Source organism: Neovison vison, chromosome 8 (assembly GCF_020171115.1).
Source record: "Neovison vison isolate M4711 chromosome 8, ASM_NN_V1, whole genome shotgun sequence".
Lineage (NCBI taxonomy): Eukaryota > Metazoa > Chordata > Mammalia > Carnivora > Mustelidae > Neogale > Neogale vison.
The window spans coordinates 19475399-19502712 of record NC_058098.1 but is presented as its reverse complement, the minus strand read 5'-3'; the positions used below and the strand labels follow the sequence as shown (position 1 = coordinate 19502712).

At 43.8% G+C, this 27314-nt stretch overlaps 1 long non-coding RNA gene across 2 annotated transcripts in view; it reads right to left on the bottom strand.

Moving 5' to 3' along the window:
• Positions 1 to 942: 942 nt before the first annotated feature.
• The window catches only part of LOC122915563, a 28367-nt gene continuing 1995 nt past the window's right edge, over positions 943 to 27314 (bottom strand). For both annotated transcript variants that reach the window (XR_006386067.1, XR_006386066.1), the window contains exon 3: positions 943 to 1023. This is a non-coding gene — a long non-coding RNA (uncharacterized LOC122915563). The remainder of the gene's footprint in view (positions 1024 to 27314) is intronic.

The window sequence follows — 27314 nt, the reverse complement described above, 5'->3', positions numbered from 1 at the left end:
GATTCATGAGAAGTGATTGATCATAATCAAAAAATTAATCACCAATCAGCCCTAGTAATTAAGTTGTAATCATATTTGCATATAGGTGATAATTTATGCAATCTTTCGAGAAGGACATTTAGATGGGAGTCATTGACTGTGGAAGAGGTGCCAAAGTTGTCAGTCATGGGAACAGTGATTTTTAACTACAGTATGGCTGGATCCCTATGGTTAGTTCACTGGACTAAAGGGGCAGGCTAGACAGTGATGTCCACAGACTGGTTGGCATATTTCTACCTCATACTCAACAGGGTATTTTATTTTTATTTTATTATTTATTTATTTAAAGATTTTATTTATTTATTTGACACAGAGAGAGAAAGAACACGAGCAGGAGAAGCTGGAGAAGGAGAAGTAGGCTCTGCGCTGAGCAGGGAGCCTGAAGCAAGACTCGATCCCAGACCCTAGGATCATTACCCAAGCTGAAGGCAGACACTCAACCACTGAGCCAGCTAGGTGCCCCTCCAATGGGACATTTTAATTTCAAGGACTATGACGATTAAATATATGGATGGTTCAGGGCAAATCCAGTTTCCATGCTCAAATAGAGCTCACAGTGTACCCACACAGAATGGGTCTGAAAGGCAGACATTATGAGCTGATTTATGCCCAGTTCAGTCCCCTTTTTTGGTAAAGGGCATGATAATAAACATTTTTGGTTCAGTGGGCCATATGGTCTCTGTTGTAAACACTCAACTCCGACATCATTTTGAAAGCAGCTCGAGATAACACATGAATGTACATTACTGTGTTGCAATAAATCTTTACCTACACAAACAGTGCACCAGATTTGACCCATGGGCCAGTGTGTGCTCACCCCTGGTTTAGACATTCTTAGTGAACCAAGAGTTCAGGGTCCTACCTGTGATGAAATATCACTTCTTCTTAGTTCCCCTCCTTTTCCTCCTCCTCTTCTTTCTTCTTCTTAATAGTTGTGTTATGTAAAGACAGTTTCTTAACATCTCTGTAGCTCAGTCTCCAAATCTACAAAAGGGTAACAATAATAAAACCTTATAAAAAGGTTATTGGGAAGAGTAAATTAAGTAAAGATTCTGGAACACTCTTTGAGAGATTCCCATGGCTGTGAGTGTGTGTGCACACAAAACCTCAAGAAGGGGAATAGCCAAACACAAGAAATAATTACAATTCTGAAATGACATATTTAACTTCCAGATTGAAAGCATCCTTTAATGTGTGTCCATTGCAAAGTTGCAAGATCTCAGATATTGTACCAACTGTGTGAAGCAGTGAAATGAGTGTTTCCCTTCCTTGTCTTCTGGGTTGGCCTGCTGGGCAAAGAGCGCTTCAGAGATCCCTTCTTTTTTCCTGGAGTCAGAGCATTTTTGACCCATTTCTATTTACTAGCTGGGGCAAAACTCACATCCATCCTTCTAGAATGGGAGAAGACCCCACTGGTCACAGTGTTTCTTCCAGACCCAGCCTACTCTGCTGGAATGCCTTGAATTGCTACAGTAATCTGAATCTGCCTTGACATTGCAACATCATTTTGAGTACCTTCTGTTGGACAAATGGCCTCGGCACTTACCATTGGGTCTAGCTGCGTGGTTGTTCTCACCTGTACTCCTGGCTTTTTCCCTTTTCACCCACCCTTGTTCCTTAGATTCTGTGTTGATGTCCTAACCCCCAGGGCTTCAGAATGTGATGTTATTTGGAAATAGGATCATGAAAGATATAATTAGTGAAGATGAGGACATGTTGGAGTAGGATGAACCCTGGATCCTTCAGAACCCTGATGTCCTTCTAAGAAGAAGAAATGGGGACACGGCGCATGCGCCGGAAAAGGTCATGAGAGGGTGGAGGAGGCAGAGACTGGGTGATGCCAGTCTCTGGAGGAGGACAGCCAAGGATCACCAAGAAAGCACTAGAAGCTGGGGGTGGTAGAGGCCTGGAACGGATTCCTCCTTGAGGCCCTCAGAAGGAAGCACGCCTGAGGAAAACTAGATTTAGGAGTTCCAGCCTCCAGAAGCAACCAATTTTGTGGCACTTTGTTACAGCAGCTCTAACAAACTAATACACTTGCAACTACACTCTTTTTTTTTTTTTAAAGATTTTATTTATTTATTTGACAGACAGAGATCACAAGTAGGCAGAGAGGCAGGCAGAGAGAGAGGAAGGGAAGCAGGCTCCCTGCTGAGCAGAAAGCCCAATGCGGGGCTTGATCCCAGGACCCTGGGATCATAACCTGAGCCGAAGGCAGAGGCTTAACCCCCTGAGCCACCCAGGCGCCCCTCAACTACATTCTTAGTAATAGTAGTAATAACAACAACAAAATTGTTTGGAAGGTTAATGATGCACCAGCCATATGCTGGGTCCTCTTACATGTATTATTTAATTTTGTCCCTTCGGAGGCAGGTGCAGTTAGTACTCCTATTAGGTAGATAAGGAAATGGAGTCTTGGAGCCTAAAGAAGGTAAGTCTCATTTTCAAGGTGAGAAGAGGAGTGGTAAGGGTTTGCATCAGGCCATCCTGAGGCTACATCCTATGGCTGGATCCACCTTGCAGTTCTGGAGAAGCTTGGGAAGAGAAGGTCCAGTGGAGTTGTTCTGAGGAACATTCACTTCCCATCAGTCTCAGTAAATGAGAGGTAATAAGTGATATGGAAAGTGGGATGTTGACAGTGCAGCAGCTAAGTGGGAGAGAAGGGTCCAAATGGACAGGTTGTTATTTGCATGTGCTGCTGATTCAGGTCTCGGGCTTGCTGGTCTGAGTCATCTGTTTGTCCTCCAATGTTCTGTGCTCAGCAGCCATCGAGGTGCTGGCCTGCACCAACTTCCCTGAGTCTGAGCCCTTTCCCTGTGATCACTGGCCTGTTTTCCTACACAACAGCCCTAGTTATGAATCCAATCGTCCTTCCCTCATCAGGATCTTGGAGAAGCTGCTAGAAACACACTTCTCACCAGTGGTGGGGCTAGGGTCCATCCTGCTGAGAGTCATATGATCTAGAGAGAACTAAGTCCAGAGGTTAATTGGAATCAGAAGTTTGGAACCTGTTAAGTCATTCAATTAATTATGTGCAACCCCTCCCTTGTCCTCCCCTTTTCCTGCTTTCACACCCGCACAACAGCAAGGAGAGAGCTCTGGTTGCATACAGATGCTCACCTTTCACCCGAGAAGTCAGGAGAGCCTGTCTACCAGTGCAGTCACCCAAGAAAGCAAACACACATTGTCCATGCCCTGGGAGGTAGTGATTCTGAGATGAGAGACTGTGACATGTCCATGTTCCCTCCCTCATCTCGAGGATCCCAGGTTGTGGTGGGAAGCTAGCTGTGTCTGCAGGCAGAAAATCTGCTTGATTCCCAGCATGGCAATAAGCAAATACTTGAAAGGCAGGCTGACTTGGATTCTCTTCCTGGCTCCACGCGCCCTAACTGCATGCCCTTGAGAAAGTTTTGTGTCCTCCCAGCCTCACATTCCAGGTCCACAAAATGGGTACAGATCTTATGGTCGTTGGGCAAATCAGATGTACTGTTGCATCCCAAGCACATGGCACAGAACTTGGAGACACAGAAGTTGCTGGATTAAGGCTAGCTCTTCGTGGATGCTTTGCTGTTGACAAACCGAGGTTTTGCCTCCCTTCTTCTTGTTGAGACAAACTGGCAGAAGAGACAAACTGGCAGACTGTGGCTCCAGGTCCTGACCGATCCCTTCTGTTAATGCCCCTGACTCCTAAGACAGCCTTCCAGGTTTTGCCAGACTTCAGTGTGAATCGTTGGCTTCCACTTCATTCTTTGCAGAAAGACAAGTCCCGTGGGAGGCAGAGCTCAGCCTCCAGAATTCACTGGGGGGCCCTTTCCTGTTCATTTACTAGGTGGGGTTCCACTGGCCTGAGGGAGCTAATATGTTTCTCAGCATGTTTTGTAGATTGCATCTGGCCAGATGTTCCTCTGTGTGGGCTCCCTAGGCAATGTGGGAGGGAAGGAACACCCTCGTGTACATGGAATTCCAGCCAAGAGGCCTGGTGTTTCACCACTTTTGCTCTAGACCAACCGCCTCCATGGCTCTCAGGGAGCAAGACTGTATTCCAGGCTGAAAGCTTGGATTGTATTCTGGAAGCCACTTTTGATATCTTCCATTAGGTGCAGGCCTATGACTGCGTCTCTGATGACACCGGCTTCTTTTAAGAAAGGAGACATCTTTCAAGACAGAAGCCCAATTAGAGACCCATTACAAACACTGGAATGGGTATTCCCCAAAGTGGCCTTGGAAGGGGTAATATGTAACAGCCAGGGGGACCATATGTCCTTGTTTGCTGGAGACAGCACCACTCAGCATCCCATCCAGTCCTGTCCGGTCCCATCGAGCATTCTCCTCTTCCACCCAGTTTGGATCTGAAAACATACGCACATCCTAGCTATCACTCAGACTTAAGGCATCTTCCTCCAGGGACACAGTAGACACGTGGCCATCATGGCAAGCCTACAGGAGGCATCCTCATCCTGAATCAGAGGGTGCAAGGAGGCTACAGAGAGTTATCATTAAGATGTCAGTTACTTCGCTAGACAGAGCCAATAGATATGCAGAAAACAGAGAGAGAAGAACGTGGGTGGGGCAAACTTAGAAGAAGAAATATCAGAGCAACCAGGCTCTCCCTTGATGGAAGAACTTGGATTATAAAATCCATCTCACCTGTGTCAAGCATTGTGGAAGATCACCGTGAGGTCCCCCGATCCACAGCCTTGCCTTGCAGGGAACACTGTCCCATTCAAAGCAGGTGGCTTGGGTTTCATGGTTTCCTAGGTCCCACAAGCCTAGAGAGGGTGATCTTACACTGGGGTTGGAATTATAAGGACAAGGGGTGGCTGCATCACAGTACCACACCAATACCAATAGCATCAAGAATGGGAAAGACAAAATTCCTCCCTTACATGGACACTCAGTCCATGATGATTATGCTACGTTATTCACAAGCACTGTCCCACGTCATTGTCACACAGCCAACTGAAGAGGGGTCTATTATTCCAGATGAACAAACGACTCAGAGAGAGAATAACTTGCCCAGGGTCACACAGTCAGGAAGTGGAGAAGCCGTGTCTTGAATCCTGGTGTACCGAAACCTGAGCACCTAACCATCACCGTACTCTGTCTCTTGGGAGTGATCAGTCTTCCAATTTCCTCCCTTTCCAGGGAATAGCTTTCCCAAAGCCAGCTGGCACCAAGCAGTTTCGAGCTGCTAGGACACTAATTAAACTCTTCCCTGTTTGGCTTTTGGCTGGAACTGTGCTTTCCTCTCTAAAGCTCCACCAAGCCTGCCTGCATGTTTGGCTGCCATTCTTCTCAAAAGGTAAGAAGCATGGGAAAGAACCTCACTGCAAAAATAAGTCTAATTAATTTTATTGTAAAGCCAAATGAGCATCCGTGTGTTCCTGGTATGAGTGGTGCTGCTCCTGGTGAAATATAAGAACGGTGATTGTGGTAATCCTTTAAATAAAAGAAGAATGGTAGTTATCGTAATTACAATATAACACCAATACCGAGTACTTACGGAACACTTACTGTGGACAAGTTCCTGCTCTGACCCTTTTACATCTAACAATGTACCAGCTCTCAAGTCCTGGACTCAGATGAGGCTTAGGAAGGCTCCCAGGGGGAAAATGCAAGAAGGTGCTCACTGTGAGGGCTTGAAGGGCAAGTACCCCCCTTAAACATGGCACCCTAGGTGTCCTTCATGCCTCACCCGGAGTCCCCCTGGCACCCTATGACCATGGTGGGGGTAGAATGCTCATAGTCGTATGAACCGTCTATAAGCAAATAAACTGGAACTTAAAGGGTGGGAGTAAGTTTGGGGGGGTCATACAGATAGCAGGAGACAGAATTAGAATTCAAATCCAGATCTGTGTCAGCTAATGCTCTTTTCCTGAGCCATACTTCCTCTAAGTTCCACCCCTCTCTTAAGAGGGAGCTTGTGATAGAATGGTTCTAGGATCTAAGCATGGGGGGTGTTTCTCAAAAGCTCAGTCTTGCAGGGAAGAGTCAAGAAATGTTAAAAGCAGGAATCGAGGAAGGAAGAGAGGGAGGGAAGAAGGGTGGGGTGGAGAGAGAGAGAGAGAGAGACAGAGACAGAGAATAGGAGGGGAAGGGTAGAAGGGAGAGAGGTAGGAAGGGAGAGAGGCAGGGAGGCTGGTGGTGGGAGCAGGAGTGGTGGAGGATTAGTTCAAATCTTCTTCAAAAGCCAAACTGAGGAGCTACATTGTGCCAGTCCGTGTATTAGGTAGAATATTTCTTGTACACAGGACAGAAACCCAGTTCACATTAGCTCAGGCAAAAGGTAGAACGTGTTTTAAATGTAGGGCTTCATCATGTAATAAGAAACAAACGAAAACCCAAACTATAGGTAAGGCGCAGACCCGGCAGACTTGAAGGATAATTGAAACTAGGGACCTGAACTCTTTCCCATCATCATCAGCAGCAGCAGCAGCACCAGCAGCAGCAGTGGCAGCCGCTGCAGCAGCTTCTTTTCTAGAAGGCTCAGGGAGAAACTCAGACCACCTCAGCTGAGATCTCACGCTGGAATTCTCATGGTAGATATGCAGATGGGGCCTCATTACTTGTGTAGTGACAATCATATTACCAGAGAGAATATGATAAGGGCACACACTTTTGTGCTGTACTATTTCTAGGGATGGAGAATTAACATCCTGGTGATAAATCAGTGGGGGGGAAAAAGCATCAAGAAAAATATGACATGATAGGATGGGTTAGATTTTGACAAGTAAAAAGTGTAAAACCAGGACTTGAAGAGGGGAAGGGAAATTATCGACAAATGCCTGGAACAAGGAGCATTACCGAGCATTACTGGCTGTGCTCTTTGGCTGGATTGCAGATGGTAAATCAGGTATCATGGGGGTGAGGCAGAAAGGGGGAAGTTACAGTAGTGTGGTAGAGAACTCTGAATATATAGAAGAGGGATTGTATGTGCCTAATGTTATGTATTTGTTTACTCATTTAGTCACGTATGGTTGGTTATTTATAGGACACTTGTTGGACTCCTATTAAGTCTCTAGGTGCAAGGATAATCACAAAACATAAATGGTTTCTAGTTTAGATTCATTTCTCATGTGAATGGGAGTGGTGAGTAACTGAGGACAGCACTTACTGTTCAGATGGTACTGAATCACCCTTCTTATTTGGGGGCTTTCTAGAATATTGCTATAGTGACAAGGTGGCAGCTCCTGTCTTGCCTCTGGCTTTTTTTTTTTTTAAGATTTTATTTATTTATTTGACAGACAGAGATCACAAGTAGGCAGAGAGGCAGGCAGAGAGAGAGGCGGAAGCAGGCTCCCTGCCTAGCAGAGACCCTGATGTGGGGCTTGATCCCAGGACCCTGAGATCATGACCTGAGCTGAAGGCAGAGGCTTTAACACACTGAGCCACCCAGGCGCCCCTTGCCTCTGGCTTTTGAGGAGAAAACTGTTGTGTGAAAGAATCTAGGAAGCTCTGAAGCTTTTTGATCAGGGGAATGACATGTTAGGGACTTCCCTTTAGCAAGCCAGTATTTGTGGTTCTAGCAAGGGGAGACTGGAATTGGAAGATTTGGGAGCAGAACAACTCTGTGGAAGTGTGTGTGTGTGTGTGTGTGTGTGTGTGTGTTTGAGGGAACTGTTATGAGTTTGCATAAAAGGAGATAACATTTAGATAGTTATAAAGCCTGGATTTTAGAGTGGAATGAGAAAATGGAAGGACATGTTAGGGGACCTGAAAGTCCCCTGGGTATATTGGCTATCAAAGGATATTGAGGATTCTGATGGCTAGATAGATGATGGTACCACTGACTCAAAGAGAAAGATCAAAATTAGGCACAAGTGTGAGCACAGCACGAGAAGGCAGTTTAGGACATGCGAAATCTGCGATACTATAGATTTCCTAGGGGCAGCTAGAAATCAGCTCAATAACAGTAAAGACCAGTTAGGAGGCTGAGGATAGAGACACAAATTTGGGGTCTTCAGTTTAGAACAGCCTTCTCAACTGTTTTCCAAAAGGATTAACCCCGTCTGTCCTAAGGTATCCATTGTCTGTAATGAATTGACTTTCTTCCTGTACATGGAAAATGATATTAGCTATGTACCATCCTTGAGGGACTTGAGAAGAGTCATTCAAGTCATCAAATGATCCCATTTGAGAAAGGCTATGTTAGAGGTAGTGGTGCTAGAGCTGGCAGTTAGCGAGGACATTAGGAAAAAGGATAGAACTCATGCAAAAAAGAACATAAGTAAAATGATTAAGTAGATCTAATATTTAGGAAGCAAGAGGGAAAATAAACTACTCTAACAGTAAGGAAAGGAGCAGCCAAAGAAGTAAGAGAAGAAAATAATCTCCATACTGTTTTTCACGCTGCAGTCACTGTCTGGAAAACCCTCCATCCATGTCTTTTCCTGTTGACTCTCATGCATGTTTCAAATGTCAGAACAGGGGCTGTATGTTCTAGAAAAACTCACCTATAAATCTCATCTAGGGAACTGCCACAACTTTATTACCCAAGTATGTCAAAACGCCCCTCCAGAATACCCAAAGCACCTTCTGCAAATTTTTATTGTCACAGTAACTATGTTATTTTGAAATGTGCGATGTGTATAATCATGTCTCTTACTAGATCTTGGAGCAAAAGCCGTATTACATTTAACTTTATAGTCCCATTTGTGAACAGAGAGCTGTGCCACTCAGATCACTCTTCACAGAAGAACTTATCTCAGCTGTCAACTCCTACAGGGTTTGCTCAGCTGCAGAGGTCCACCTTGCCCAAGGGTATAACCTTCCCATGGCAGCCCATAACCAATGCCTGGAATAACTCTGATGAGCCATATACACTCCAGAGTTTCCCATGTGGTAGCCTACGTCTTTGTCAGACCTCTAAAACAAGTTAACTTCTTCATCTGCTAATCTTACTTCTTGCCTCTCCCTTCCAAAAGTGTTAATCCCTAATGGAGCACTGTACATCAAACTCTTTCTCAGCATTTGCTTATGAAGGGCTCAGCCAGTGACTGCCCAGTATCTAGAACAAAATCTGACACATCAAAGAAGAGTGATTGCTTTTTGTGCAAAGAAAGAAGTTGAACACCACCAAAGTTATGTATTTTACTTATCCCTGCAATGAAAATTAAGTATGTATCTAATCTGTGTCAGGACTAGATTTTGACATAGTTGGAGTTGGCCTTCAGTGCTTTGAGAGCAGTGAGTCAGGGCAGGGGGGCTAAATCAAGACTAAAATGTTAGGGAGAATGACAGCTAAGGTGGGTCAATGCTGTGTTAAATGTAACACACAATTCAGAGGTTAGTAACTTTTATCTTTCCTTCAAAAATGATAGCAGGGGAGCGAAATAAGTCAAGCAGAGAAAGACAATTATCATATGATCTCCCTGATATGAGGAATTTGAGAGGCAGGGCAGGGGGTTGTGGGGAGTAGGGAAGGAAAAACTGGAACAAGATGGGATCAGGAGGGAAACAAACCATAAGAGACCCTTAATCTCACAAAACAACTGAAGGTTGCTGTGGGGTGGGGGAGTAGGGATAGGGTGGCTGGGTGATGGACATTGGGAAGGGCATGAGCTATGGTGAGTGCTGTGAAATGTGTAAATCTGATGATTCACAGACTTGTACCCCTGGGGCAAATAATACATTATATGTTAATAAAATTTTTTTTTAAAGTAAAAAAATGATAGCAGGAAACAAATAGGAAGACATGAGTCATGATTGAGACTGACGGTTTATCATAAATACCTGGGGTCTCCTCCACCCCTTGGCACTCTACTTGACTACCTCGCCAACCTTCTTGCATATGTGAAACAAAATAATTATTTCTGACCAATCTAATATGAGCATAAGAGATGTGCATCACTTGCAATCTTGGGCCATAAAACCCTCCACTGGAAAGCCTCCAATTCCTCTTTCCCCTTAACTGTGTCAAACAAAGAGCAACACAAGGACTCAGAGCAGAAGTTCGAGATAAAATGACCCTAACTGCAATGACTGCATGATGCAGCAACCCTCAACATACCTATACCCTCTACCCTGATATAAGCAAGAAATAAACTATTACTGTATAAAATCCCTGAGATTCTGGAGTTGTTTGCAGGTTGTCTATCCTAAGTAATCCCTAAAGTGTAGAAGTTAAGGGATGATATTCCTCTTGGAATGGGAAAGCCCTGACTCTATTTAGAGGCCGAGGAGGTGGTGCCGTGAAAGATATATTGAGATAGCAAATGAAAGGGGGGATAACTGTTAGAGCAAGTTCCCTGTGGCACAGAAGGAAGTGGCCCAGAACAGGATCCTTTGTTCTCCTGTATTTTGTTGTCAGAATGAGAAGAATATTGGCCATTTTTTTTTGTTGTAGTGGTTTTACTACTAATTATGTACTAGAAAGAAATGTTGGGAGAAGAACAGGATAGGAAACATAGGCAAGTAGCAAAGGTTCAAGAATCTTTTCATGTTGTTATGCCATGGTGTGTTAACAGAAGAAAAAAAAATAGTGAGGCAACATGAGCTTAAATCGTGGTTTTGCCATATCTTAGCTGCAAAATAGAAAATTTATTTCGAGATTATTCATTCCGTTCAGCTGTAATGTGGATAATCTGGTAAACACCTCACATGGATTATTTGTGTGTGTATGGGTGTGAGTGTGTGTGAATGGGCGAGAAGGCATAAGGGGATGTCATGAAAAGCACACCGAAAAATGTTTGGAATATCTTGAAAATCATAACACTAGTTAATAATTATCAGGAACTTCTCTAAGAAAAATATAAGCATTGAATCATTGATTTCTCATAACAACGCAAAGAAGTATGTTCTCTTATTATTCTCACTTTATGGCTCAAGAAATCCATTCAAAAAACATTAACTGTCAAGGCACACCTGGGTAGCTCAGTCAGTTAAGTGGCTGGCTCTTGATTTTTGGCTCAGGTCATGATTTGGGGGTCCTGGGATGGAGCCGTGCTTCAGGGGGTGAGGGTGGGGGGTCTGTGCTCAGTAGGGAGTCTGCTTGAAGATTCTTTCTCTCTCCCTCTGACCCTTCTCCGCTATCATGTGTGAGCTCTCTCTCTCTCTCTCAAATAAACAGATTTTTTTTTTAAGGATTTGCTGCCAGTACTTGTCCTTGGGCTAGAGAGATTATGGGTATACATTTCCTGATATTTTCATTATTTTTAAAATTCTATGAGACGGAAAAAATTTTTAATCTTTATACTTAGAAATAAAGGAATGGTATTTTAAAGACAAGGGAAATATTAGGTTTTGATTCCTTTTGAGGAAGCCGGAAGTGTGCTTCTTCAGTGTGGATGAAACCCCAAGCCTACTGATCCTTTTACGAAGCTTCCAGGTGGCTTTGTGGGGAGTAGCGTATGGAGGAATCAACAAAAGGAGAACAGGGACTGCCTTAGCTCTGGGAACCTCCAGTTTTGCTGGTATTCGGGTCAGTACGCTTGAAATGCTCCTGGGCATCTCCTCACAGAATGTGGCATGGGTGTTTTCCCACTGGAGAGCTGAGTGTTCTTGGAACATGCCATTTAACTTCCCCAGTGATCCTGCCGGGGACTGTCTGAGAACCCATACAGACACATCTAGGAATCTTCCCGGAATTGCCCCGGGGCAAGGCAAATAGGATGTTTAAGGACCAATTTATACCCCTGACTGTCTGGGGGTCACTGCTTGTTCTTACAACACCTTGGCTGTTCTGCTTATCCAGTGCCGTGCGCCAAAGTCTTCCCATGAGCAGACGACACTGAAGCCGACAGACACAGTTCTCTTTAGTACCCGTTGTGACCTCTGAGACAAGGAGAGGTGACAGGCCCAGGCACTAACAGAATCTGCTACCGATGTCAAAAAGATAAATAAAACGACCAGTTGAAGGATTTAGCACATGGTAAGTGCTCAGTAAGTACTAATCGTTATAATTAAAATGACAGCATTAGCGTTATCATAACTACAGCAGGATTCATATTAAAACCTGTGTCTTGTGAGTCCGAGCCTCAGAAAGTTTTAATTAACAACAGCATCTTCAGGTTTCTTTTTGGTTGTTCTCCTTCTCCCTCCCAACCATGATGGTGGCTTCGGGCTAACCCTTAACTCCTCATTCTCTGGGTAGGAATAATTAAATGAGACCCTTTTTTACAGACGAAATCCACCATCCCTGAAATTCTGTGCTTTGCTTCCGGAAAACCCCCAAACAAACATTAGCCTCTCTTGTTGTTTTATTTCTTCAAGCTAGGCCACTTACTGCTCTGGGGTCAGGAGATAGACATCTTGTTTGTATGAAGGCTCCCGAGGGGTGAACTACGGTCAAACCATGTTACCCTGGAAGACTTTAAGCCATTTTAGCTGCTCAATGGAGAACACGTCGCAGGATGCAGGCGGGTTTCCAAGACAACTGGGGTTTGATGGGTCATTGAAGGCTGGCCAGAGCAGCTGTGTACTGGTGCTCTGCAAGCCTGAAACTACTCTGCAAGAGCTCTGGGTTCAGAAAATCCAAAACACATTTGCCACAAACATTTTTCTCCTCCATTTTTAATCACATATATATTGCAAGGGAAATGTATCCCATCTGTTTTTTTTTTTTTTTACTCATTTATGCTTATATCATCCAAATAAAATTCTGAAGTTTATTTGATGTTCCACATTAAAAAAAAATACTCTAATGGAAGAACATATTCGGTAAAAGGCAATGCATGGCTTCTGCTCCTCCTGCCGTCAGGGACTGCTGGTCACTGAAGTGGCCTGCAGGTCCACACGGTGAATTGGCCACATCCTGGATTCCTTTGAGAGACAGTTCCAGCTCTCCCAGTGGCAGATACAATGGGCAACAAAGGGCTCATCTAATTCTATTAATCACAGAATCTTGGCAAAAAGAAGAGCGTGGTCAAAAGAGGTTAAGGGACCTCAGATATCAATGAGCCCAACCTCACTGTCATTTTTCAGCTGAGGAAACTGAGCCCCAGAGGGAAGAAATTCTTTGCCTAATGACACATGGTTAATTAAAGGCAGATTTGGGGTCATAAACTCAGGTCTCCTGAGCCAAGGAGCAGTAGAGCAGTGTTCTTTCTACTGCTGCTGTACAGCATCAAAGCACAAATGCAAAACCCAGACTGCAAAAGCAAAGGCATAAGTGTAGGAAGAGCCATAGACCGTTATGAATTTAGGGGCAAGAAGGATCACAGGGATTTTAAAAACAGGCTCCCCTCCCTCAAGGAACACAGGCTCTGGGGCTAGCCAGGTGCGTTTCATGATATAGTTTAACAATTTTCTTGACGATAGTAATAACCCTGGGAATGTCCCCTAAGAGCTCTGAGCCTATTTCCTAATCACTCTGCAAAATGGGTTAAAATTAGCAATTGTGTCTCGTTTTTTCATGAAAATTATATAAAAACCTGCACTTCAAAGTCCTTGGTGGGGTGACCAGCACAGGGCATATATTCAAAACACAAGTTTTTCATAGTATCGCTATTCTCTTTATTACTCAGAGGTCTTCCTTTCTAAGACAGGGTTTCCTAAACTGTGTTTTGTGGAACACTACTGCCAGGAGATGTGAACTGATCTTACGAAAAATAAATAAATGTGAGGAAAACATCCCATATCATCGTATGTTTTGAGAACACTATACACTCTAGCTTTCTTTCACAGATTCTGAGGGCATAAAACACAATTGGTAAACTCTCCGAGAAGGCAAGCAAGAGAAAACACTGTCTGTCCAATTCTGTTGAATGAAAACAGTACCAAAGGTGGCTGATTTTTGTTGTTGTTGTTGTTTTCTTCCAGGAATGCAGGTAAATGAATTCTCTGTGGACCAGCTTGCCGGTGCACACCAGTTTGGGCAATGAAGGTACGAGAGAGATGAAGGTAGGTGCAAATCTGTAATGTGCAGCGAACAGTGATCCATCACGAAAAGGTGTGCAAAGGTGAGTGCTCAGAGGCATTCCTCTTGGAAAGGGATGTTCATGGTTGACTTCATAGGGAAGGGATATTAAAGCAGGAGAAGGTCCCCGGAGATGGAAATGAGGAAGTTCCTGGACACAGAGTCAAGGGAGTGCCAAAGAAGTTCCAGAGAAGAGCAAAAATCCACCTTCCTACCTTCAGCAGTGGGCGTAAGTGGGAAGAAACACTGGCTGGGGGGTTGGGGACCGGCTTTTCCCCTTTTCTTCGCCCAAGGGCAGGAAGCATCCTGGCTTCAGTTTCACACTTACAGTCCTAGCGCAGGGGCTGGGACGAAGCAGAACTCAATAAATGTGCACTGAGTTGAGACCAGATCTAAGTGGATGTGAAAAGCCATGATAAGGAATCTGGACGTTATTTGGCAGACAATGGGGAGCCGTCGAAGCTTTTTGCTTGGGGGACTGACATGTTCAGAAGTGCACTTTAGAGAGATTGGTTTGGCAGCATGTGGGGGATGGAGCCAAAGAGAGAGAAACTGGAGACAAGAATCCTCCAAGAATCCACACAAGCAAGTGCACTCGGGGATGGGCTATAGGGATGGCAGCGAGAAAGCAGCTGCAGGCATTGAGATTTAATGAAACTTAATTAATTTTTTTTAAGTTAAAAGAGGAAAATTGACAAGGATTCATAAGTGATTTCATGTCATGCAGAGAGAGAGAGAGAGAGGCAGAGAGAGAGAACCATCTGGAGCTCCACGGCTTGAGCCCTGGGAGAAGGAATGACAGTGGTGTGGTCAGGAGACAGGAAGGGGGAAGGTGGTGTGGACTGAGCTGGGACAAAGATGGCTCCCTCTGGCCTTGCTGGGGGTGTAAGCTGTTGACGAGGCATGGAGGGCACCCACCAGAAGGCATCTTGGAGCATTCAGTGGAAACCTGAAGGTAAATTAGGAGAGAGACCACCTGAGTGGGATTCACCTGCATGGAGCTGGGGCCTATAGCTCTGTGATGCCTGAGTGTAGACTTGGAGATTAGAGAGAGACCGAGAAAGAAAGTCAAGGTCTAAAGCATGTGAAGCAAGAGCACCACGGCAGCAGCCTGACAGCCTGGCCCCTGCCCCCACTCACACTTCTGTCCAGTCCCTGTGGCCACCCTGCAGGACTGGTTTAGCTCCCCCAGGGGGTGGAGTCTGCATAGGACATTGTCCTTTTGTGTGGGGGGAGCCCAGATGCCCACCTACCCCCTCAACTGAACTCTTCCTCCACCCTAGTATCTTCAGAATGCCACCTCTGGAATTCGGCTTCTTGGATTTGAATCTCAGCACCCAGAAAGTGGAAGGGCTTTTTAATCCCTGTCTTTGTTTCTGTTTTTCTGCAAATTTGGAATAAAGGTAGTGTGTATGGGAGAGTAGTTGTGAAGAGTAAATGTAAAGCATTTAGAAAGTTCTTGACTAAATTGGAGGAAAAAAAAAAAAAAGAAAGTTCTTGACATCTAGGAGGAGCTCAATGTATTTTGGCCATGATTATTATTACTTCTTTAATCATACTGGCCATTTGTAACCAGGACTGTTGATTGGGCTTGTGCCTCAGTTTCCCTACAATGATTAAAAACCAGCCCTGAAGTCTGTTCCCTCTATGGAATCTACAGTACTTAATTTAGGTTGTGCTAGTCACCTCCCAAGTCTAGCTAGCTCTTGCCCACCGTGCGCCTTCTCTCTGGATAGCACTATGCACACCATCACTGTCTGGGGAACGTCAGCTGCTGCATCTCTCCTACCACCCACTCATTCATTTATTTATGGAATTATCCATTTAGTTAATATTTATGGAGCATTCACTTTATGCTAGACACTCTTTCTACAGCCACCAGATAACACTACTGGAAACTGAGGTACCCACATCTTTTCCTGGTTATTATAACACTGTGACCTTCCACCTCAGCCACCAGACCAGCAGGAAGGGTTGGAACCCCGCTCTCCCATGAGTCTCTTGCATGCTTTGAGGCAAGCCATCATACTCAGCAAAGTAACCCTGCTTTGTTGTGTCTTCCCAGGCTCATGAGCACAGGGAGGGCACAGGGCAAAAACCCAGTAAATGCATGCTGATGACTTGGGAAGATACACAAAAAGGTCAGCACTGCTTTTACCCCATCATGACTCAGGCTAGAAGACATTTGTTCTCCCCCATATCTGTTCGCATCTGCCCTGATACCTCATAAAACCTTCTCCTGGATAGTCATTAACGAGGTGGCAACATGGATTTCAGGGCCCCAGGGAGACCATTTGTTTGATGTTCTGGATGAAGGAAACACAGACTTGCTCTTTGAGCAAGCATGGGAGCTCACTCTGAAACTCTGCTTGACAGTCTCTCCCTGTAAGCTCGGACATGAAGTCAGGGGAATACAATGGTGCAGAGGCAGCAAAGCCTCAGAGTGCTGGATGGGAGATTTAGAGGCTCAAGGACAGGAGTGGAAGAGTAAAAACAGACACAAGAGCCTGTGCATGGCTAACATGAAATGCTAAGTCAGATTCACATCAACAGAATGCTCCCTACTCTGCCTGTGCTCTTGTTGTGTGTGTGTCCCAGCTTCCGGGTACACATCTACACTCCTGACTGACAGTAAGACTGAAAAGGGGCTGTTCTTGCAGTAAACTTACATCCACGTGTCATTGTAGGTGTCTCTTCTCTTCTGTTCTTGGGCAACACTTAACACCATGCCTGGTGTGTGGGGAATGCTAAGAAAATTTGAATGGGTGGGTGGGTGGATGGATGGTTGGTTGACTGGATGGATGGGTGGATGGTTTGATGAATGAATGAATAATCAAAGAATGGGACCATTTAGCAGGGAGAAGGGACTAACCATCATTTTCCCTTCCATTCTCTTTTGTGTCTAAGACTTGCCACCAGACTTAGGCAAAGGATAGAGAAGAGGCACTGGAGAACCTCATTCTAGGAGTCTTGTGGACTCCCAGCTGTTGATGGGGCTGACTCCAGTCAATTCTGGGAAGGTGACCTTCTGTTGCCGAAAATGGAAAAGACCCCGGCAGAGAGATGTAGGGAAGCCAGACCTCATTTCTCGGTCCTGGAGAGACTCTGACTCTCCCCCTAACCCAGCACCCTTAAACACACACACACACACACACACACACACACACACACACTCCATGGTAGAAAGCAGACACTGCTTTGAAATGGGGAAGGCCACTTCATCCCACCCAACATCAACCACCTAAAATCAGCCCAGCGGGGATATCTGCACAAACCTTAGGGTTGTCCTGTATGTAGTGGAAAACCAACCATTTTCCTATGCTCTAAAAACCAACTGCAGGTCAGTGGAAGGATCACCAATGTTCCAACATCATTAACAAATACCTTTTGAGAATTTATTTGCACAGGTCACTTATCTTTAAAACCTGGGTACTAGTTACTTTGTGGTTTTAGTTCTGTTACATGCATTACGCTATAGTTTTCTCACCTATAAAATGAGAAAACAAAAACAAAAACAAATTTCTGTCCTAAGTTGTCAGGGTGAGGGGTGCAGAGCAGACACACAGTGTCTGGCGTATAGGACATTTCTTTCCCCAACATCTCGGTCATTAAGACGAGCTTGTATTGCAAGTTCCACCAAGTCTAGCTCTCCCTGGACCCGAGAGTCCCTTCCGCCAGCGTGGGAAGGGCTGTTGGGAAGCTGTTGCTTCTCAAAATGAGGGAGAGGGCACCCTCAAGGTGTGCCAGATCAAGTTCATTCATAAAACAAACATTTTTGGCACTGTGGCAAGAGGCTGGGCGGCCGCAGGAACCCAGCCCAGAGGACCGCGCAGTTGGCTCGTTAGGAGCTGCAGCCCCCTGGAGGTGGGCAGGGAATGGGGCGGGTGGGGAGAGCCGTGCAGAGGCCAGCTGGGTCTCCGGCAGCAAAGTCAACATCGCCCCAGATGTCTGCCCCCGGGGTTGGGGCCATTAGCTCCAGTTTACCTGCTCGCTTCATTTTTCAAAATTAGCCACAAAAGCCTCCCATGGAAACACAATGCACAGCATTTCTCAGTGGGGGAAAAAGAAAACAAAAGTATATCTTTTCCATGCACTTGTTTGGAGTTTCTGAATGTCTCCCAGAGCCCGGAGCCTTGGCAGGCATGTTCCTGATTGCTCCCACATGGATGTCTATGTGAGCCCCACTTTTCTGTCTGTCCCCAGAGGCACCTCAGCTAAGACCAGGCTGCTGTCGCCAGCCTGTCCTGGGCACCCCAATGCTGAGCCCAGCAAGGCACTGACTTTCTCATTTTCTTCCTCCCTTTCCTGGGGGATAATATTACAGTTGGAATTCCTGGGTTCGCTTTGAGGGTTGCTTAGAAACGGTGTTAGCTTTCAACCACCTGATTTAATCTCTTTGCTCACTCCCAGCTTCCCCCACTGCTGCTCAGACAAGGCAGAGGGCGAAGGGGAGAGGTGAGGAGGTGAAGCGCTTGTCTGTGGTGACATCTTTTCATCAGGTTGTGCTGAGAGCGGGGCCAGACAGGAGAGGCTGGGGAGCCAGTGTGGCCGTGATGGGCTGTCTGTCTCTTGGCAGCCTGTACAGACCTCAAATGGGAGAAACGGGGGAGGGAGGGCAGAGGCAATGCACCGACGCAAGGAAAGATGGACACAAATATAAACACTGAGATGTAAGGCTGTGCGGTTGAAACTATGAGGCACAGACTACATTTTTGTCCTCGGAAAGTAATTCCCGCCTACAGATCAGTAGGAATTTGGGCAACAATCTACTAGGTGCTGAAAAAAATCCACCCCAAATATAAAGGCAGCAAGAAGACTTCTAAGAGAAGAACCAGATGCCACCCAAGTGATGAGGGCATGCCCGGCGGTGACTTATTGGTTTCTACTTTTAATCTCTGGGAAGTCAAGGAAACAGGAGAGATGCCAGAAGACTGGAAACTGGAATGTTTTTATTTACACTTAATTTAGTCATTAATGAAGTGTATTGTTAAGTGTCAGTCCCACCACAAGGTCCAGGAATCTTGCTTTCATCTGCTCCCTTGATGTAATCCGGTGCACAGAACAGAGTCTGATTCACAGCAGGGGCTGAATAACATTGGTTGAGTGAGTCAGTAAAAGCAGGGGGGTGGGTGGAGATGAGCCTGCAGCTCCTCCCACGATGATGCTCCTCAGGGCTTTAGTTGGCAGACCAGGTAACTGTGAGAGAGCCTGCATGACTTGAGCCAACACTGGGGGTTTCTGATCTCTTTCCTCACTGCGTGTGCCTGTTTGTGCATGTGTAAAATGTATGTTCTTAACCTCCCTGAAGAAGTTCATGAAAGATCTTAGTAGCCTCCAACTTGCCATCCTCCCCATTTTAAGAACTCCGTCCTCCTGTGTCATCTTTGGCTCTGGATCCACTCCAGCCATCTGGGTGGCATACTACGCTGAATAGTGGTCCCCAAAGAGATCTAGACTTGGGGGACTATGCTGTATTACCTAAGTATGTCCTAAATCTAATCACCTGTTGTTATTAGGGGGAAGGAGAGGAGATCTGATAAAAACCGAGAAAGCAGTGTGAAGATGGAGGCAGAGATGTGAGTTCTGAGCCAAGGGAGGCTGGAAGCCACAGGGAACTGGAAGAGGCAAGTCCTTCTCTGTTCCATGAGAAGGACTGAGACCATGGAGGCTCAGCCATCTTTACTGTATAATTTCTGAGGTTGCCTCAGGCATCTACAGTCAAGTATCAGATGGAAAGAAAGGAAAATTACAGTTGGGGTGTTTTTACAAGTCGTGATTATAAATGGCACATATCAATTCTACCCATATCTCATTGGATATAAGTAACTTTGTCGTATTACCCAAAAAGGGGCAGGAATTTTCGTTCCTGATCAGGTAGCCACATTCCCACCACAGCATTGTCATGGTGAGGGAGCATGGATTCTTAGTGGACAGCTAGCCAAGGCCTCAACAAGAGGGAGAAAAATACCTACAAAGGGATTAAAATTAGGTAACTAGGTAATTTAACTCAAAATATGAAACCTCATTTTCACTTTAAAACTGACACCAAATTTTATGAATTAATATACAAGATTCATATTAATTTTTAACATAGAATAAAAGACATAGAGTGAGCTTGCCTTCATTATGCATTTTGGGGAAAGCCTCTAATCCAGTAGACTTACGTGTCCATTCTCCTTTGACTTGTCCTTTGGGGAAAATAAACACAGACCCTGGAATCAGAAGGTTTCCTGGATCAAAAAGTAACTCTTCTACTTACTTATGTGACCTTGAGAAATTACTTCACTGTTCTGATCCTTAGTTCCCTTATATTTGGAAACAGGGGAGTAGGTTTCCTACCATCCATCCAACACTATGATGGACGGAAGAGACACTTGCAGTCTGGTAAGCGCCCCCTGGAGGATGAACTGGGGAAGAGTCTCTGGTGCCTACCAAGGGGTGAGAAGGTGATTTCTGTTAATAAGAATTAATTTGAGGCTATATGCTCTAAAAAGCTTCTGGTACTGTTTGTTTATTGTGTCTCTGACTATCTTAAGAGTATGTAAATATTAATCACACATCTACATTCTATTCTATGTTCAACTCATCAATGTGACAGACCAGAGAAATTGTTGCAAAATGAAAGACTCCTTGCTTTCTATGGGAAGGATACCCTGGAACTGAAAGTATCTAGGTGCTCTGTTGTCTGTGCAATGCTTTCTGTCTCCTTATTACCACCCATAGTGGATGTGTTCTTCCTCCCCCCGCCATCCCAGATTCATTTATCTGAGAAAGAGAGAAAGAGAGAGAGAGAGAGAGACCATGAGCATGGGGGAGAGGCAGAGGGAGAGGAGTGAGAGAATACCAAGCCAACTCCACATTGAGCACAGAGCCCAACATGGGGCTTGAGCCCATGACCTATGAGTTCAGGGCCTGAGCCAAAAGCAAGAGGCAGAAGCTTAACCAACTGAGCCACCCAGGCACCCTGGATATGTTTTACCTATAAGATGTCCAGAGTAGGGACAGAACCAGGAGTCAGCCGAAAAATTCATAAGGAAGAGTCAATGAGTCAATATACACACATACATACAACTCTAAGATTTGAAACTAAGATAATCTGAAATATTCTATAAAATAACATTAAATGTTATTAAAGATTAAATGACATTGTAGAATGCATAATGAAAATATGGTATAAAAATTAAGACATTTGCAAAAGGATGAAATAATACTTCTTGAAAAAAATACAGAAAGCAAATTTTTAAAAATGCCTCAGTGAACAAATGAAGTTCCAGAATAGACACAGCTGAAGAGAGAATCGATGAGCTGGAAAATAGATCTAAATGCAGCAGTGGAAGGTAAAAATACCATTAGTGCCTAAAGTCAAGTCCAAACTGCAAAAGTGACTAATATTGGTGGAAAAGCAATCTTCTAAGAAGACTGAAAGCTTCACTGAGTAAAATATGAAGCATGATTGGGGATAAAGTGTTCAGAACCAGGACTGGAAATGTGGGTAAGGGCTGAAACTTTATTTATATGTTGCTGCAATGTGATGATATTCTTTAACCCCAGGTCTGTGTGACCATGATCTTTTTCTTCTGTACTATGTGGTCTCTCATGGAATTGCTTGGGCTGGTGTTGTTACTGAGACAGACTGAAACTGGAATTGCTTATTCATTTATTTTTTCTTTAAACGTAGATCTATAACTGTTTTGAAACAAAATAACATGAATAATAAGATTTTATTTTACATGCTTCCCTGACAGGTGTTTAGCCATGTCAAGCTCAGGATAATATATTTAAGATTAGCAAAATCATAATTACAAATTAATCATAATTATAGCTATAATTACAATGGAGACTGCATAAATCTCTCCCTCTCACTCCTGAAGCTGGCAAGGCCTCTCAGGGGGTTCCAGGAGAGTGGAGAAAGGGGACCAAATAAGTTTATCTCTAGAAGCATGTCTCAGAAAGGGAGGCAAGATACAGTCCTACTAACCTCCTGGTAGGCATTTTCTTGCCTATAAAAAGGCCAGTACGTAAAGGAAAAGTTCTTGGCCACCAGGGCTTCAACCAGACCCTTCCTGCTGAAAACCTCAGAAACCCCTCATCCCCACCTCACACTAGCAAGGCTGCTATTTCCAGCCCTTACTCCGCTCTATTTGCCTTCATGCCTCAGAAAGCAGGGAAATCATAGCCAAAGCTTGAGCTGACAAATGGTAATAAAACCAAAGAACTCCCAGGCAGGATTTTGAGCTTGACCTCAGAGCTGCTGGTCAAGCTGAAGATATATTTTTAATGTAAATATTCCTGGTAACATGAGCTTGGGACTCATGCCAGCAAAGCTTCTGAGGGGCCTTTCTCATTCTGTGTTCTGTGAACAAGTTTCTCCTTCTTAGAGCCTTTTCCTCTGTTTAGGAGCAAACTTTGTTTTATGATCGCCAAAGCAGTTAGCAACCTGATGATTTTTCCAAAACTAAGGCTGAGAGACCATAAAACAGGTTTCAGAGTTTGAGCTGAGGCCCTTAGGAAATAGCTTCTGGTCTAGATTTTACAAATGTTTGTGAACATTTGGTTCTAGACTGTCATCATGCATGAGAAAAGGCCCATTTGCTTATGAGTAACTTGAGGTAGCTGAATCATATGGCATGTAAGAAAGAGCATCAGAGATATATTTATAAGGATCCAGAATCTTTGGAGACTTAAATGAATATGCTAAACTTAAGAGTAATGTAGTTGTTAAGATGAGAAATTTATTTCAGCGTCCTGATGGTTGGGGTTAAAAGAAAGGTCTGTCAAAAAGGAGGACCCAGATTGATTCCTAAGGGGAAATGACGGGTTCCATTTCATTCTCTGTATTTTTCTATCTTTTAAAAGAAACATGTTACATGACATCTTCTAATGGGGGTATTGATGGGCAGAATGAAAAATACTTATAGCAACATTGAAGCCAAGACAAAAGTGGTTTTTAAATGGTTATTTGATTTTAAAAAATCTCTGATAAATATTAAAGGTAAAATACTAAAGCAAGATTTGGTGAAGAATATCTTCCAAGGGACTGAGCTCCCAAGGACTAAGTATACAAATCTTCTAAGGGACTGAACACACTTGGGCTAAGTGTACGTATCTTATAAAAATAAAGAATTTAGTTTATTTGAAGTGATGAATGAGTGGGCTGTCTTTGGGTTTTTATTTCTTCTATGTGTTTTTTTTTTTTTTTTGCCTCTTAGATACCCAAAATGCTGAGCAGACAATGTGAATCCAAACTCTCGACTTACAAAAGACTTTGCTGTCCTTCTATTTTCCCCTTCTCATTTTCCTTCACCTCTCCTCTTCATCCTAAGATTTACTGACTGAATCAACACATGAATAACTAAACTTTGTGTTTTTCATCTGTCACCTTGATCACTCTTCAAAATTATCTTTTTTTTTTTTTTACAAAAAACAGGATCTCTCTTTTATTTTTAAGTCTGAATAACATTCCATTATAGGTATTTATAGAACAAATTCTTTATCCATTTGTCCATCAATAGTTTGTGCCCATATCTTGGTAATTGGGAATAATGCATGGGCATGCAGATATATCTTTTTTTTTTCAATTTATTTATTTTCAGAAAAACATTATTCATTATTTTTTCACCACACCCAGTGCTCCATGCAAGCTGTGCCCTCTATAATACCCACCACCTGGTACCCCAACCACCCACCCCCCCGCCACTTCAAACCCCTCAGATTATCACTATATCCCATTTATTGGATGCAAAAATTGAGGCACAGAGACATTAAGTAACTGGCCAAAGGTCCCAGAGCTAACAAATGTCAGCCCTGGGATTCTTACTTTGACCTATTTCACACTGATCTATAACCTCCATAATACTCTGAAACAAGCCACCAAATTTAATGGCTCAAAACAGTAACCATTTATTGTTAATGAGGTTTGAGTAGGCTATACTCTTCTGGTCTCACTCGTGTCTCTGAAGACAACTGGGAACTAGACAGGTGGCTGTTAATCTTGGCTCGTATTTCTTTCTCTCTCTCTCTCTCTCTCTCTCTTTTCCGGTAGGGGAGTCAGCTAGCTGTCAAGTCATCTAAGATGACCTTGACTTTTCTCTGTGAATCTCTCACATTCCTCTAGGAGCTTAGAAGAGCACATTCTTATGGCAAGGAAGAAATGTGAAAATGAAGAAGCCCACTTAGGCAAGAGGAAGGAGAAAGGAGAAACATGAATGTGCTTTTCAAGATGCTGTTTGCGTCCGGTCTGCAAACAACTCCATAACCAAGGAAGTCACATGGTTGAACCCAGAGTTGACAAGGGGAGGGACTACAAAAGAAAGGACAAAGTGTGAGCATACATTTAGGCCATAATGCAGTAAGTCGACTTTTGAAAGATTCTCAAGCCCCAGCTTTTAACTACTATGTCTGTTGTTCATCGAAATTAATAATCCTTTGAATCTTGAGATTCCTGCAGGGGCTACAGTCCAATGGGCCTTCCAAGAAAACTCTTTTGGCCACTCCATATCCATGTGGGGGTATGGAAAGTTAAAAATAGGATAGAAAGTGAAATGGCTTGGAGATGAGAACACGTAGTGGATGCTCATTTCTGAATCTGCTGTTTGAGGGATGACAGTAAGTGATACTAATGGCAGTAAAAGCAAGCTCCACATCCCACAGGCTTAAATCTAGTGAAGGTTGGTTTTTTTTTTTTTATCATCAAAAGGGCAAGTGGCTATCTCCATGCAGGTCTAGGGCTTCAGATCCCCTGCATCCTGCCAGAAGACAAGGGAAGAGAGAACAAGTATGGAGGATTGCATGGGGCCAGACCTGAACCGCTTACACTCCACTGGTAAGACCACAGTCATAAGGCTATATATAGCAGATGAAGAAGAAACAGGACATGATAAAAACACAGCAGTCTGCATCATTTTTATTTTAGTCTTTCTATCTTGGACTCATACACCTCCTTGTGGCAGTGGCAACCTGATCTTTCACTGGGTGTAACTGACCTCTTCCCTATCCCATATCTCTTTAGTGAAGCAATAATCCCTCTAGGGGCTGAGGGATTCTCTAAAGTGAAGATGTTTAGCCAAGACCTTAAGAGTTAGCCGGCTGAAAAATCTTGGATAAGAGAATCCCAACAAGTGAAAAGGTCATGCAGCACAGTGCTGATGGAGGAGTGTTATCTGTGGAAAGAAATGAGAAAAGGGCTACTGGTTCATAGAAAGGAAGCCAGGAATGAAAACGGGGATGTAAGCATGGGTGAGATCCGATGGCATGTGGGTGTAGAGTTAAAAATACTGGATCTAATATAAATCCATGGATTCTAAGAACAATGGAAGAATGAAGAATACCAAGATGCAAGTAGCACAGATGATTTCTGTTTATAAAAATTTTACATCAGTTATGTTGTGAAGAAGGTATTTGGCTGACAAAGCATAGAGAGGACAACTGGGAGGTTCACTATGATTGGAAAGACCAGGGCGACAGATACTCCATAATCTAGGAAGAAAGAAAGGAATTCAAGAATATGGATGAGAGGCTAATGATGGAATAAGTAGAAACTTAAAAAGAGTTTGTTTGGCACTAACGGCTTCAGAAGAGAGGTAAGCTCTGGACAGAGAGGAATCCAACTTTTATGGGGCCTGAAGATTATGCAATTTGGGGGACCATCTTTCAGAAACAAATGAACAGAATTACAAGCACAAGCTTAGGTATCAAAGGTAGTATTTAGGGACACCTGGGTGGCGCAGTTGGTTGGACGACTGCCTCCGGCTCAGGGCGTGATCCTGGAGTCCCGGGATCGAGTCCCACATCAGGCTCCCAGCTCCATGGGGAGTCTGCTTCCCTCTCTGACCTTCTCCTCGCTCATTCTCTCTCTCACTGTCTCTCTCTCTCAAATAAATAAAATAAAATCTTTAAAAAAAAAAAAGGTAGTATTTATCTAGAGTGGGAAAAGAAGTCACAACAAAATTACCGTAATCACGAAGATTCAGTTTCTTTCCTTCTGAGATTTCTTTAGGCGATTTGCCGGGAATGTTTCCAAGGAAATGGTCCCAGTTGTAACTCTTATTTCCCTCCACACCTGAAACATTGTACATTCCCTGGAAGCTTGCAACACTCACAGAGGCCCATGAAGAGCAGCATGGCATAACTAAAACCTCTTCAGCTTTACAATAAACCCATCTCTGGGTTTCGAGTCATCACTTTTAGCATCACTGGGATCTAGTGGTGGCTACAACAATGGGGAATAACTTATTTAAAAAATCACCTAGGAATAAAATAGAACATACACAAATGAGGGTCACATAAATGAATGCAAAGAATACAAAGAAACAAGTTAAAGCAAAATCCTGAAGGACTCCAATATGGAATAATTGACCAAAGAGGAAAAAGGGTTGACAAAGAGGACTAAAGAAAGAAAAAAATGGATCAGATTGGGAAGAGGAGAAGCAAGAGTGCTGGATCACACAAGCCCAGACTGTCCCAAGCAGGATATGGTCAAGTTAGTTGAAGTCTGGTGAGTGATCAGACTATTCAACTTGACTTCTTGAGTTTATTATCTGTAACCTTCTCTATAATGGTGATGTGCAAAGAAACAGGAGTTCTTGTCAGTTTTCTTCACTGCTGTGTCCCTAGTACCTGGAACAGAACTTGGGTAAGTAGCAGGCATTCAATAAATACCAGAATGAGTAAACAAATGAAAAAGAGATTGAAGGGATCCATTTTATGTAGTGGTGTGGGGGCTCTTATGGCATTGAAAAGAGGCTATCTCCTGGACTGATAAGAATCAAAGCCAGATTTGGCATGTCTAGAGAAGTGAGTAGTGTTAGAAAATGGAGATCAGTGGAGCAGACAACTTTCCGAGAAATGTTGCTGTTAACAGAGGGCATACAGCAAGAGTTAAGGGGGAAGTAAAATCAAGGAAGATTCTTTTTTTAAGAGTAGAGAGAGTTAGGCAAACGATATTCTGGAAAGATCCACAGTCCAGAGAGTGCAAAGTTAGAGAAAAAACGGAAATGAATGTCATCCAGGGCACAGATGAAGGAACTGCCTCAGGTAGAAATCTAGAAATTCTTAGAATTGTTTTTAACTTCGGTTTGATGTAATTACCAGCACTGCATACTAACATGTGGACAATTATATGATCGTGGGGAGGACATGAGTTATCTGGAACTCTGCTTTGGGATGCCACAACAGCAACTGCCAAAGTTATTTCCCCACCCTCCTTGCAAATGTACTGTTTTCTATTCCCCCTAATAGTCAAACGACTTAGAATGAATATATTTTACTCTCTCAATAAAAATAAATCATAATAATATTTCTGGAAAAAATATTCTCAAAGTGATATGCTCCTCTCTGGGCTTAGGTTTACGTATTCTCAGTTGTTTGCCAAGGGCCAATAACCTCTGATAGTCCCTGAGGATAACATTGATTATCTGCTCAA